Below are 12,191 nucleotides of genomic sequence, written 5' to 3' on the forward strand. Positions count from 1 at the left end.
TGAGTCCACCCCTCACATTATATATACAGTATATCCCATAAGTGAGTCCACCCCTCACATTATATATACAGTATATCTCATAAGTGACTCCACCCCTCACATTATATATACAGTATATCCCATAAGTGACTCCACCCCTCACATTATATATACAGTATATCCCATAAGTGAGTCCACCCCTCACATTATATATACAGTATATCTCATAAGTGACTCCACCCCTCACATTATATATACAGTATATCTCATAAGTGACTCCACCCCTCACATTATATACAGTATATCCCATAAGTGAGTCCACCCCTCACATTATATATACAGTATATACCATAAGTGAGTCCACCTCTCACATTATATATACAGTATATACCATAAGTGAGTCCACCCCTCACATTATATACAGTATATCCCATAAGTGAGTCCACCCCTCACATTATATATACAGTATCTCCCATAAGTGAGTCCACCCCTCACATTATATATACAGTATATCCCATAAGTGTGTCCACCCCTCACATTATATATACAGTATCTCCCATAAGTGACTCCACCCCTCACATTATATATACAGTATCTCCCATAAGTGAGTCCACCCCTCACATTATATATACAGTATCTCCCATAAGTGAGTCCACCCCTCACATTATATATACAGTATATCCCATAAGTGACTCCACCCCCTCACATTATATATACAGTATCTCCCATAAGTGAGTCCACCCCTCACATTATATATTCAGTATATCCCATAAGTGACTCCACCCCTCACATTATATATACAGTATATCCCATAAGTGACTCCACCCCTCACATTATATACAGTATATCCCATAAGTGAGTCCACCCCTCACATTATATATACAGTATCTCCCATAAGTGAGTCCACCTGTCACATTATATATACAGTATCTCCCATAAGTGAGTCCACCCCTCACATTATATACAGTATATCCCATAAGTGAGTCCACCCCTCACATTATATATACAGTATCTCCCATAAGTGAGTCCACCCCTCACATTATATATACAGTATATCCCATAAGTGAGTCCACCCCCTCACATTATATATACAGTATCTCCCATAAGTGAGTCCACCCCTCACATTATATATACAGTATATCCCATAAGTGACTCCACCCCTCACATTATATATACAGTATATCCCATAAGTGAGTCCACCCCTCACATTATATATACAGTATATTCCATAAGTGAGTCCACCCCTCACATTATATATATAGCATCTCCCATAAGTGACTCCACCCCTCACATTATATATACAGTATATCCCATAAGTGACTCCACCCCTCACATTATATATACAGTATATCCCATAAGTGAGTCCACCCCTCACATTATATATACAGTATATCCCATAAGTGAGTCCACCCCTCACACTATATATACAGTATATCCCATAAGTGAGTCCACCCCTCACATTATATATACAGAATATCCCATAAGTGAGTCCACCCCTCACATTATATATACAGTATATCCCATAAGTGAGTCCACCCCTCACATTATATATACAGTATCTCCCATAAGTGAGTCCACCCCTCACATTATATATACAGTATCTCCCATAAGTGATTCCACCCCTCACATTATATATACAGTATATCCCATAAGTGACTCCACCCCTCACATTATATATACAGTATCTCCCATAAGTGAGTCCACCCCTCACATTATACATACAGTATATCCCATAAGTGAGTCCACCCCTCACATTATATATACAGTATCTCCCATAAGTGACTCCACCCCTCACATTATATATACAGTATATCCCATAAGTGAGTCCACCCCTCACATTATATATACAGTATATCCCATAAGTGACTCCACCCCTCACATTATATATACAGTATCTCCCATAAGTGACTCCACCCCTCACATTATATATACAGTATATCCCATAAGTGACTCCACCCCTCACATTATATATACAGTATATCCCATAAGTGAGTCCACCCCTCACATTATATATACAGTATATCCCATAAGTGACTCCACCCCTCACATTATATATACAGTATATCCCATAAGTGAGTTCACCCCTCACATTATATACAGTATATCCCATAAGTGACTCCACCCCTCACATTATATATACAGTATCTCCCATAAGTGAGTCCACCCCTCACATTATATACAGTATATCCCATAAGTGAGTCCACCCCTCACATTATATATACAGTATATCCCATAAGTGACTCCACCCCTCACATTAGATATACAGTATATCCCATAAGTGATTCCACCCCTCACATTATATACAGTATATCCCATAAGTGACTCCACCCCTCACATTATATATACAGTATATCCCATAAGTGAGTCCACCCCTCACATTATATATACAGTATATCCCATAAGTGAGTCCACCCCTCACATTATATACAGTATATCCCATAAGTGAGTCCACCCCTCACATTATATACAGTATATCCCATAAGTGAGTCCACCCCTCACATTATATATACAGTATATCCCATAAGTGACTCCACCCCTCACATTATATATACAGTATATCCCATAAGTGAGTTCACCCCTCACATTATATACAGTATATCCCATAAGTGAGTCCACCCCTCACATTATATACAGTATATCCCATAAGTGAGTCCACCCCTCACATTATATACAGTATCTCCCATAAGTGACTCCACCCCTCACATTATATATACAGTATCTCCCATACGTGACTCCACCCCTCACATTATACATACAGTATATCCCATAAGTGACTCCACCCCTCACATTATATATACAGTATCTCCCATAAGTGACTCCACCCCTCACATTATATATACAGTATATCCCATAAGTGACTGCACCCCTCACATTATATACAGTATATCCCATAAGTGAGTCCACCCCTCACATTATATATACAGTATATCCCATAAGTGACTCCACCCCTCACATTATATATACAGTATCTCCCATAAGTGACTCCACCCCTCACATTATATATACAGTATATCCCATAAGTGAGTCCACCCTCACATTATATATACAGTATATCCCATAAGTGAGTCCACCCCTCACATTATATATACAGTATCTCCCATAAGTGAGTCCACCCCTCACATTATATACTGTATCTCCCATAAGTGAGTCCACCCCTCACATTATTGTAAATATCATGTGACAACACTGAAGAGTGGCCATAATCCATCCCTGATGTCAGGTGACTTGTTTGTGTTATAAGGTCTTAGGTGTGATTTGGGTGCAGATGTCTTTGGTGTTATCGCTCTCACACTCTCTAATGATGGTCACCGGAAGTTCAACATGGCGCCTCATTGCAAAAACTCTCTGTGTCATCCCAGAAGTAAGCCTCAAGAAATGCAAAATGCACAAGAAGGTCCACAAACAGTTTGGTGAAGACAAGCCGACCAAGGACATGGATTACTGGTATCATGCCCTGTGGTAAGATGAGAACAAGATAAACTTATTTGGTTCAGATGGTGTCCAGTGTGTGTGGCGGCTGAGAAGGTGATGAGTATGAAAACAAGTGTGTACTGCCTACAGTCAAGCATGGTGGTGGAGTGCCATGGTCTGGGGCTTCATGATGCTGTTGGCACTGGGGGCTACAATTTATTGAGGGAACCACCATGAATGCCATCATCTACTGTGACATACTGAAGCAGAGCCTGATCTCCTCCGGAGACTGGGCTGCAGGGCCGTATTAACATATTATAATGACCCCAAACACCTCCAAGACGGCCACTGCCTTGCTAAAAAGGCTGAGGGTAAAGTGATGGACTTTCCAAGGATGACTCCATATCTTAAAGGGGGTACTCCGCCCCTTGACATCTTATCCCATATCCAAAGACATCTTATCCCCTATCCACTAGGGCCCTCGGCGATCTCCCTGCTGAGCAGCCCCGGAGGCTCGTGATGTCACAGCCAGGCCCCCTCGTGATGTCACGGCCTCGCCCCCTCAATGCAAGTCTAGTGGGAGGGGGCATGAAGCATAGACTTGCATTGCGGGGACGTGGCTTTGACGTCACAAGGGGGTGTGGTCGTGACGTCTCAGGCCTCTGGCCCCGTATCGCCAGTCATCCGGCACGGAGTGAAGTTCGGTCCGTGCACCGGATGTCTGGGATGCCGGAGCCGAGATCGCGTGGGACCCCCACTGTCTAGGGGCAGAGTACCCCTTTAACCCTATTGTTCATCTGTGTGTGTGTGGGGGGTGGGGGGGATAGATAAGAAGGCAGAGCTTAGACTTACACCTAATTTCTGGCTCAAAGTAGGGGGAGGACTATTGTTGGAACTATTATTGTTATGAAAGGATTTTGAATATGCAAAAAAGCTCTCCTGCCCCCCACCCCGTTATTTTAACCTCTGTATCTTTATTATATATTACTATACAATTTCTTTACAGAAACAGACCAAGCAAAAAAAGGGGACAATGCACGACAAAGGAATTTATAGAAAAGTCTGAATCATTGTGTCATTCTGCACCATCCCAGACCCTGAACAACTCATAGCAGAACTACTGAAGTGGGAAACAGACAGCAATGGAATGATACATCCTGACCTAGAGTAGCGCACAAAACTATGAGACTGTAAAACCCTATTTTGGAAAATCGGTAGCATAGTGCCCCACCTATGGATTACAAGTGGTACTACTAAGGCTTCTTTAAAGAAGCGCTCTGGGTATTTTATTTATTTTGGCCATATAATGCACACTCACCATCACTAGTCCTACAGTGTCATCTGTTTTATTCTAGCACAGCTGAATAACTTGGTCATGTGACCAACACCCTAACCCACAATAGATCACAATTTAGTGTGTCAAAGAAAGTAGTCAGACCTGGTCAGCTGACTTCCTGAATGGTATTATCACCTATCAGATCTCTGCTTCTAGCTCACAACCCCCTCCACATCCAGATCTGTATGCTGTTGCTGCTGCTACCTCTATGGGATCAGGATGTAAAATAGTTATACACCTGCCCTCCAGCTCTATCTGTATACTGCTGCTGCTATCTCTATGGGATCAGGATATATAGTAGTTATATACCTCTCCTCCCAGCTCTATTTGTATACTGCTGCTGCTATCTCTATGGGTTCTGGATGTAAAATAGTTATACACATCCTCTCCAGCTCTATCTGTATACTGCTGTTATTTTATGGGATCAGGATATGTAGTCGTTATATATCTCCCCTCCAGCTCTAGCTGTATACTGCTGCTATCTTTATGGGATCAAAATATATAGTAGTTATACACCTCCCTTCCAAGCTCTATTTGTATACTGCTGCTGTCTCTATTGGATCAGGATGTAAAATAGTTATACATCTCCCCTTCAGCTTTATCTGTGTACTGCGGCTATACCTATGAGATCAGGATATACTGTGTTTTTTTTCTACGTTTTCTATGTGATTTTCTCAAAATCACAGGAAAATGGCACTTTTACTGCGATTCGCCAAATTGCAATATAACAGCATTATTTGTACAGCAATTTTGGAAAATAACCACAAAAATATGGTCGAAAGGCGCTAAAAAGCTATGAAAATCTATAAAAACGCAACTATATAAGCGTTACAATGCCTCATTTTTTTCTCAATGACTGTACAGCACATTATGCAATGTTCTCCAACCTGTGATAGGTAAAGGGAACACAGATTTTATATATGAGCAGTTGATATATATATATATATATATATATATATATATATATATATATATATATATGTGCAGGACTGGTGCAAGGATTTTTGCCTCACTAGGCAAAAGCTAATTTTGCTGCTCTTTGACCCCGCCCATTGGCTATGCCCTTTGAACCCCCCCCCCTTGCTACTGGGGTGACACATTGTAACAAACCTCCTTCTCATGTAATCTCCTTACTACTGGGGTGACACACTGTAACAAACCTCCTCCTCATGTAGTCTCCTTACTACTGGGGTGACACACTGTAACAAACCTCCTCCTCATGTAATCACTTTACTACTGGGGTGACACACTGTAACAAACCTCCTCCTCATGTAATCTCCTTACTACTGGGGTGACACACTGTAACAAACCTCGTCCTCATGTAATCTCATTACTACTGTGGTGACACACTGTAACAAACCTCCTCCTCATATAATCTCCTTACTACTGGGGTGACACACTGTAACAAACCTCCTTCTCATGTAATCTCCTTACTACTGGGGTGACACACTGTAACAAACCTCCTCCTCATGTAATCTCCTTACTACTGGGGTGACACACTGTAACAAACCTCCTCCTCATGTAATCACTTTACTATTGGAGTGACACACTGTAACAAACCTCCTCCTCATGTAATCTCCTTACTACTGGGATGACACACTGTAACAAACCTCTCCTCATGTAATCTCCTTACTACTGGGGTGACACACTGTAACAAACCCCCTCCTCATGTAATCTCCTTACTACTGGGGTGACACACTGTAACAAACCTCCTCCTCATGTAATCACCTTACTACTGGGGTGACACACTGTAACAAACCCCCTGCTCATGTGATGGTGGTTCTGGCTGGGCGGGTGCTTCAGATGAGCGGGGGATGCTTCAGATGTTGGCTGGTTACTAACTTTCTTGCAGCGGGCAGAGCGGCGCCCCCATCAAGAGGGCGCTCTAGACAGCTGCCAACTTTGCCTATAGTCAGAATCAGCTCTGTATATGTGTATAGAAACCGCTACGGCAGCCTAATCGGTTACCCAGCTTTTCCAGACTCCTCCTTATGCAATGATACTTTCCTGCTAGCAGTAATGGCAGCCTAATTCAGTGTTTCCCAAGCAGGGTGCCTCCAGCTGTTGCGAAAACTACAACTCCCAGCATGTCCGGACAGTTGAAGGCTGTCTGGGCATGCTGGGAGTTGTAGTTTTGCAACAGCTGGAGGCATCCTGGTTGGGAAACACTGGCCTATTTGTGTGTGAGTGTGCACGAGTGAGCGTGCTCCAGCCTTGTACGGGGGGGGGGGGGGGGGGGGATAAAAATCGGATCTGTGCTTCATGTATCAACAAGACGAGCACATGACTAAACACTGGCTGCTTTAATCAAATCCATTGACGTAGCCGGAGAACAGCTGATCAATGGTGAAAGGAAGTGGAAGCAACTTGTGTAAAACAAGGCAGTCACTGACAACTTGAGTTCTCGCACGCTGGGCATCGAATGGTTAACAGCCTAGGGCAAGAATATCCACAGTTTATAGAAAAACCACTATTTGTGTGATACTGCTTAAGGCATGACTCCGCGTTTACTGGGCTAAAACAGTCTACTGTCCGGGGGGTGAAGTGCCGTGACTTTATTCTTAGCTCCTCTTCTGCTGCCCCGTACAATGACTTCAGTCGTGGCCGAAGGTTTGGAGACTGGCAAAACAATTAAAAATTGTGTATAGTAGTTATACACCTCCCCTCCAGCTCTATCTGTATACTGCTGCTGTCTCTATGCGATCAGGATATATAGTAGTTATACACCTCCCCTCCAGCTCTATCTGTATACTGCTGCTGTCTCTATGCGATCAGGATATATAGTAGTTATACACCTCCCCTCCAGCTCTATCTGTATACTGCTGCTATCTCTATGGCATCAGGATATATAGCGGTTATACACCTCCCCTCCAGCTCTATCTGTATACTGCTGCTATCTCTATGTGATCAGGATATATAGTAGTTATACACCTCCCCTCCAGCTCTATCTGTATACTGCTGCTGTCTCTATGCGATCAGGATATATAGTAGTTATACACCTCCCCTCCAGCTCTATCTGTATACTGCTGCTGTCTCTATGGGATCAGGATATATAGCAGTTATACACCTACCCTCCAGCTCTATGGGGGCCATGTATCATTATTTGTGTATGGTAGAAGCAGTTTACCCCTTTTGCCGAATTCTAAATTATGCGCAGAAGCGCTAAATTTATCAATCAAGCGCAATGAGTTTCATAAATTGCGGCCAAATTTATTTAGTAATTACCTCAATCGACTCTTTGAAAAATGGAATCAATGATTTAGAGCATCTTACTACGTCAAGTCCAAGATGGCTTATATTTGCGTTAAAAATATGGTCAGATTTCTGCGGGTAAATGAAATGTTCGCAGTTAATAAATTTGTGCGTACTAAATATGTCACTCCAAGGTTACACCGAAACCTACACATCTGGAGGAAATGCTCCACCAGAATGTGCGCAAAAAAAGACGCAAAAAAAAAAAAAAAACAGCTTGCACAGAATTTTGCGCAAAGATTTAAACACAAAACAGGGGTAAAATCTTTGATACATGTCCCCCTATCTGTATACTGCTGCTGCAATCTCCACCCCGCATCGCCAGTCATCCGGCACGGAAGTTAGCTCTGTGCACCGGATGTCTGGGGCGCCGCAGGCGAGATCGCGGGGGTCCCAGGCGGCAGGACCCCCGCGATCAGACATCTTATCACCTATCCTTTGGGGATGAGATGTCTAGGGGCGGAGTACCCCTTTAAGAATGCCAGGTCAGCCAACAGCAACTTGTTTCTTTTCCCTTAGCAAAAGGAGTGAAAAGAAATATAAATAAAATAGATAAAAACTGTATAAATGGAAATGAGATATAAAACAGGTAATAAATCTTGAGCATTAATAAGAAAAACAGCTTTATCAAAACCTGTGATAAGGAAAAGTTGACCAGTTGCCCATAGCAACCAATCAGATCGCTTCTTTCTTTTCTTAAAGGCCTTTTCAAACATGACATAAACAATCTGATTGGTTGCTATGGGCAACTGGTCAACTTTTTCTCTATACGCAGGTTTTGATAACTCTCCCTATATAAGGGTATCAAATATGTCAACAATGACTTGTTGGCGGCTTCAATGACTTGTTGGCGGCTTCCCTTTGGAAAAAAGGAGTAAAAATAAATTAAAAATAAGTCTAAACAGCATAAAAAAGTAATTATTAAAAAAAGAGCTATAAGTTGCACGCTCAAATAGTTAAACATAATGGGGGACATTCATGAAGACCTGTGCAGAGGAAAAGTCAACCAGTTGCCCATAGCAACCAATCAGATCGCTACTTTCATTTTTGAAAATCTGATCTGATTGGTTGCTATGGGCAACTGGTCAACTATTCCTCTGGACGGGTCTTGATGATTCTCCCCCAATAATACTAGATCTGTGGACAGCCGCTTGCTGAGGGTTTCTGCTACAAACAGAGAGAAAACAACCTGAAAAGAAGTAAAAATAGCAGAAATCAGAATAAGGACATTAAAAAAATATATATACTTTGTACGCTCGACGTATTAAAGGGTTTTTTCAAATCAACTGGCGCCAGAAAGTTATACAGATTTGTAAATTACTTCTATTTTGAAATCTTAATCCTTCCAGTACTTATCAGCTGCTGTTTACTACAGAGGAAGTTGCATAGTTCTTTTCAGTCTGACCACAGTGCTCTCTGCTGACACCTCTGTCCATGTCAGGAACTGTCCAGAGTAGGAGCAAATTCCTATAGCAAACCTCTCCTGCTCTGGACAGTTCCTGACATGGACAGAGGTGTCAGCAAAGAGCACTGTGGTCAGACAGAAAAGAACTACACAACTTCCTTTGTAGTATACAGCAGCTGATAAGTACTGGCAGGGTAAAGATTTTTATATAGAAGTCATTTACAAATCTGTTTAACTTTCTGGCACCAGTTGATTTAAAAAAAAAAAATTCCACCAGAGTACCCCTTTAAGTAGAAAAAAACTATTAAAAATACCAAGTCTGTCAACAACGGCTTGTTGACAGTTTCCCCGTAGGGTAGGTTCACATCTCGATTTAACCATTCGATTATCGGACCGTAAAATCTGCCAAAATCGGATTGCAAAAAACGTATACAATCGTATGTAAAGATTTCTTTGCTATCCGAGTTAAAATCGTATCCAAAGATCGTACAGATGGAAATTCCATCCGATTTTCAATAAAAATCTGATCCTCTATTTAAAATGAATATGTATGCCAATGGCAATAAAGTTTTATATATTTGAAGCGCCTGTGTTTTGAAGTCTACTGCGCATGCGTACAAAAAAAATCGTGTGCGATTAATCTGATAGAATCGCGCAGTCACACGATTCCATGCGATTTACATAGACATCAATAATAAAAAATCGGACACGATCAACTGGTGCCAGAAAGTTAAACAGATGTTTTAATTACTTCTATTAAAAAATCTTAATCCTTCCAGTACTTATCAGCTGCTGAATACTACAGAGGAAATTATTTTCTTTTTGAAACGCAGTGCTCTCTGCTGACATCATGACCACAGTGCTCTCTGCTGACATCTCTGTCCATTTTAGGAAATGCCCCGAGCAGCATATGTTTGCTATGGGGATTTTCTCCTACTCGGGACAATTCTTAAAATGGACAGAGATGTCAGCAGAGAGCACTGTGCTCGTGATGTCAGCAGAGAGCCCTGTGTTCCAAAAAGAAAATAATTTCCTCTGTAGTATTCAGCAGCTAATAAGTACTGGAAGGATTAAGACTTTTTAATAGAAGTAATTTACAAATCTGTTTAACTTTCTGGCACCAGTTGATTTAAAAAAATAAAAATAAAAATAAATAAATAAAGTTTTTCACCGGAATAGCCCTTTAATGATAGACAACAAATGCATCAGTTTTGATCCGCATCCGATTTTGCACGATTTAAGATCGGAGGTAAAATCGTCGTTGACCAAGATTTTTCATCCAGATTAAAAATTGGATCGAAATCGTGTCCGATTTTTTATTATTGATGTCTAATGTAAATCGCATGGAATCATGTGAATCAGATTAATTGCAGGCGATTTTTTTTTGTACGCATGCTCAGTAGACTTCAAAACACATGCGCTTCAAATATATAAAACTTTATTGCCATTGGCCTACATATTCATATTAAGAACAGGATCAGATTTTTATTGAAAATCGGATGGAATTTTCATCTGTACAATTTTTGGTTACGATTTTAAAATCGGATAGCAATGAAATCTTTACATACGATTGTATACAATTTTTTGCAATCCGATTCCGTCCGATTTTACGGTCTGATAATCGGATGGTTAAATAGTGAACCTAGCCTTAGATGTCTGCTGCAAGACTCCTCTGGTGACGCCTAATCTCCCTAAAAACAAAAGGATCAGGCAGTTAAAGGGGTATTCCAGGAAAAAAACACTTTTTTATATATATCAACTGGCTCAGAAAATTAAACAGATTTGTAAATGACTTCTATTAAAAAATCTTAATCCTTTCAGTACTTATGAGCTTCTGAAGTTAAGGTTGTTCTTTTCTGTCTAAGTTCTCTCTGATGACACGTGTCTCGGGAACAGCCCAGTTTAGAAGAGGTTTGCTATGGGGATTTGCTTCTAAACTGGGCAGTTCCCAAGACACGTGTCATCAGAGAGCACTTAGACAGAAAAGAACAACCTTAACTTCAGCAGCTCATAAGTACTGAAAGGATTAAGATTTTTTAAATGGAAGTAATTTACAAATCAGTTTAACTTTCTGAAGCCAGTTGATATGCAAAAAAAAACATTAAAGTCCTCTTGCTGTCCGGTTGTGTTAGCCCAGGGGTAGATCAGTGGTCTTCAAACTGTGGACCTCCAGATGTTGCAAAATTACAACTCCCAGCATGCTGAGAGTTGTAGTTTTGCAACATCTGGAGGTCCACAGTTTGAAGACCACTGCATTAGATGGTAAGTGTATTCCAAATTGTATTATTTTAGCACCATGTACTGTTTTTGTAATTTTTTTTCTGATGTAAATTGATCACTTAGACAAGATGAAGAAAAGAACAAACTTAACTTCAGCAGCTCATAAGTACTGAAAGGATTAAGATTTTTTAAGTAATTTACAAATCTGTTTAACTTTCTGGAGCCAGTTGATATATATATATATATATATATATATAAGTTTTTTCCTGGATAACCCCTTTAAAATCTCACATTGCCCGATCCTTTTCTAGCCTCATGGTAGGGCTGTTAGGGCAGTGTTTTGCAACCAGGGTGCCTCCAGCTGTTGCAAAACTACAACTCCCAGCATGCCTTCTGTGTCTTGCCATTGAGTATACGCGCATATAGGCTAATGTTTCTCAGTCAGTGTGCCTCCAGCTGTTGCAAAACTACAACTCCCAGCATGCCTTCTGTGTCTTGCCATTGAGTATACGCGCATATAGGCTAATGTTTCTCAGTCAGTGTGCCTCCAGCTGTTGCAAAACTACAACTCCCAGCATGCCCGGACAG

General features: G+C 41.1%; 1 protein-coding gene across 2 annotated transcripts in view; it reads right to left on the reverse strand.

The window, feature by feature from the left end:
• BCL9 (BCL9 transcription coactivator) overlaps window positions 1-12,191 on the reverse strand; it is a 288,690-nt gene that overhangs the window by 188,281 nt on the left and 88,218 nt on the right. Inside the window, exons 1-2 of one of the 2 annotated variants that reach the window (XM_056559751.1) lie at window positions 8,613-8,632; window positions 7,952-8,050 (exon numbers count right to left, since the gene is read on the reverse strand). The exons of the other annotated variant lie outside the window; for it this stretch is intronic. The gene's annotated coding sequence lies outside the window, so the exon portion shown is untranslated. Of the gene's footprint in view, window positions 1-7,951; window positions 8,051-8,612; window positions 8,633-12,191 lie in introns of those variants that run through there. 2 annotated transcript variants of the gene reach the window in all.

The sequence above is a fragment of the Hyla sarda genome, chromosome 2, assembly GCF_029499605.1.
Source record: "Hyla sarda isolate aHylSar1 chromosome 2, aHylSar1.hap1, whole genome shotgun sequence".
NCBI lineage: Eukaryota > Metazoa > Chordata > Amphibia > Anura > Hylidae > Hyla > Hyla sarda.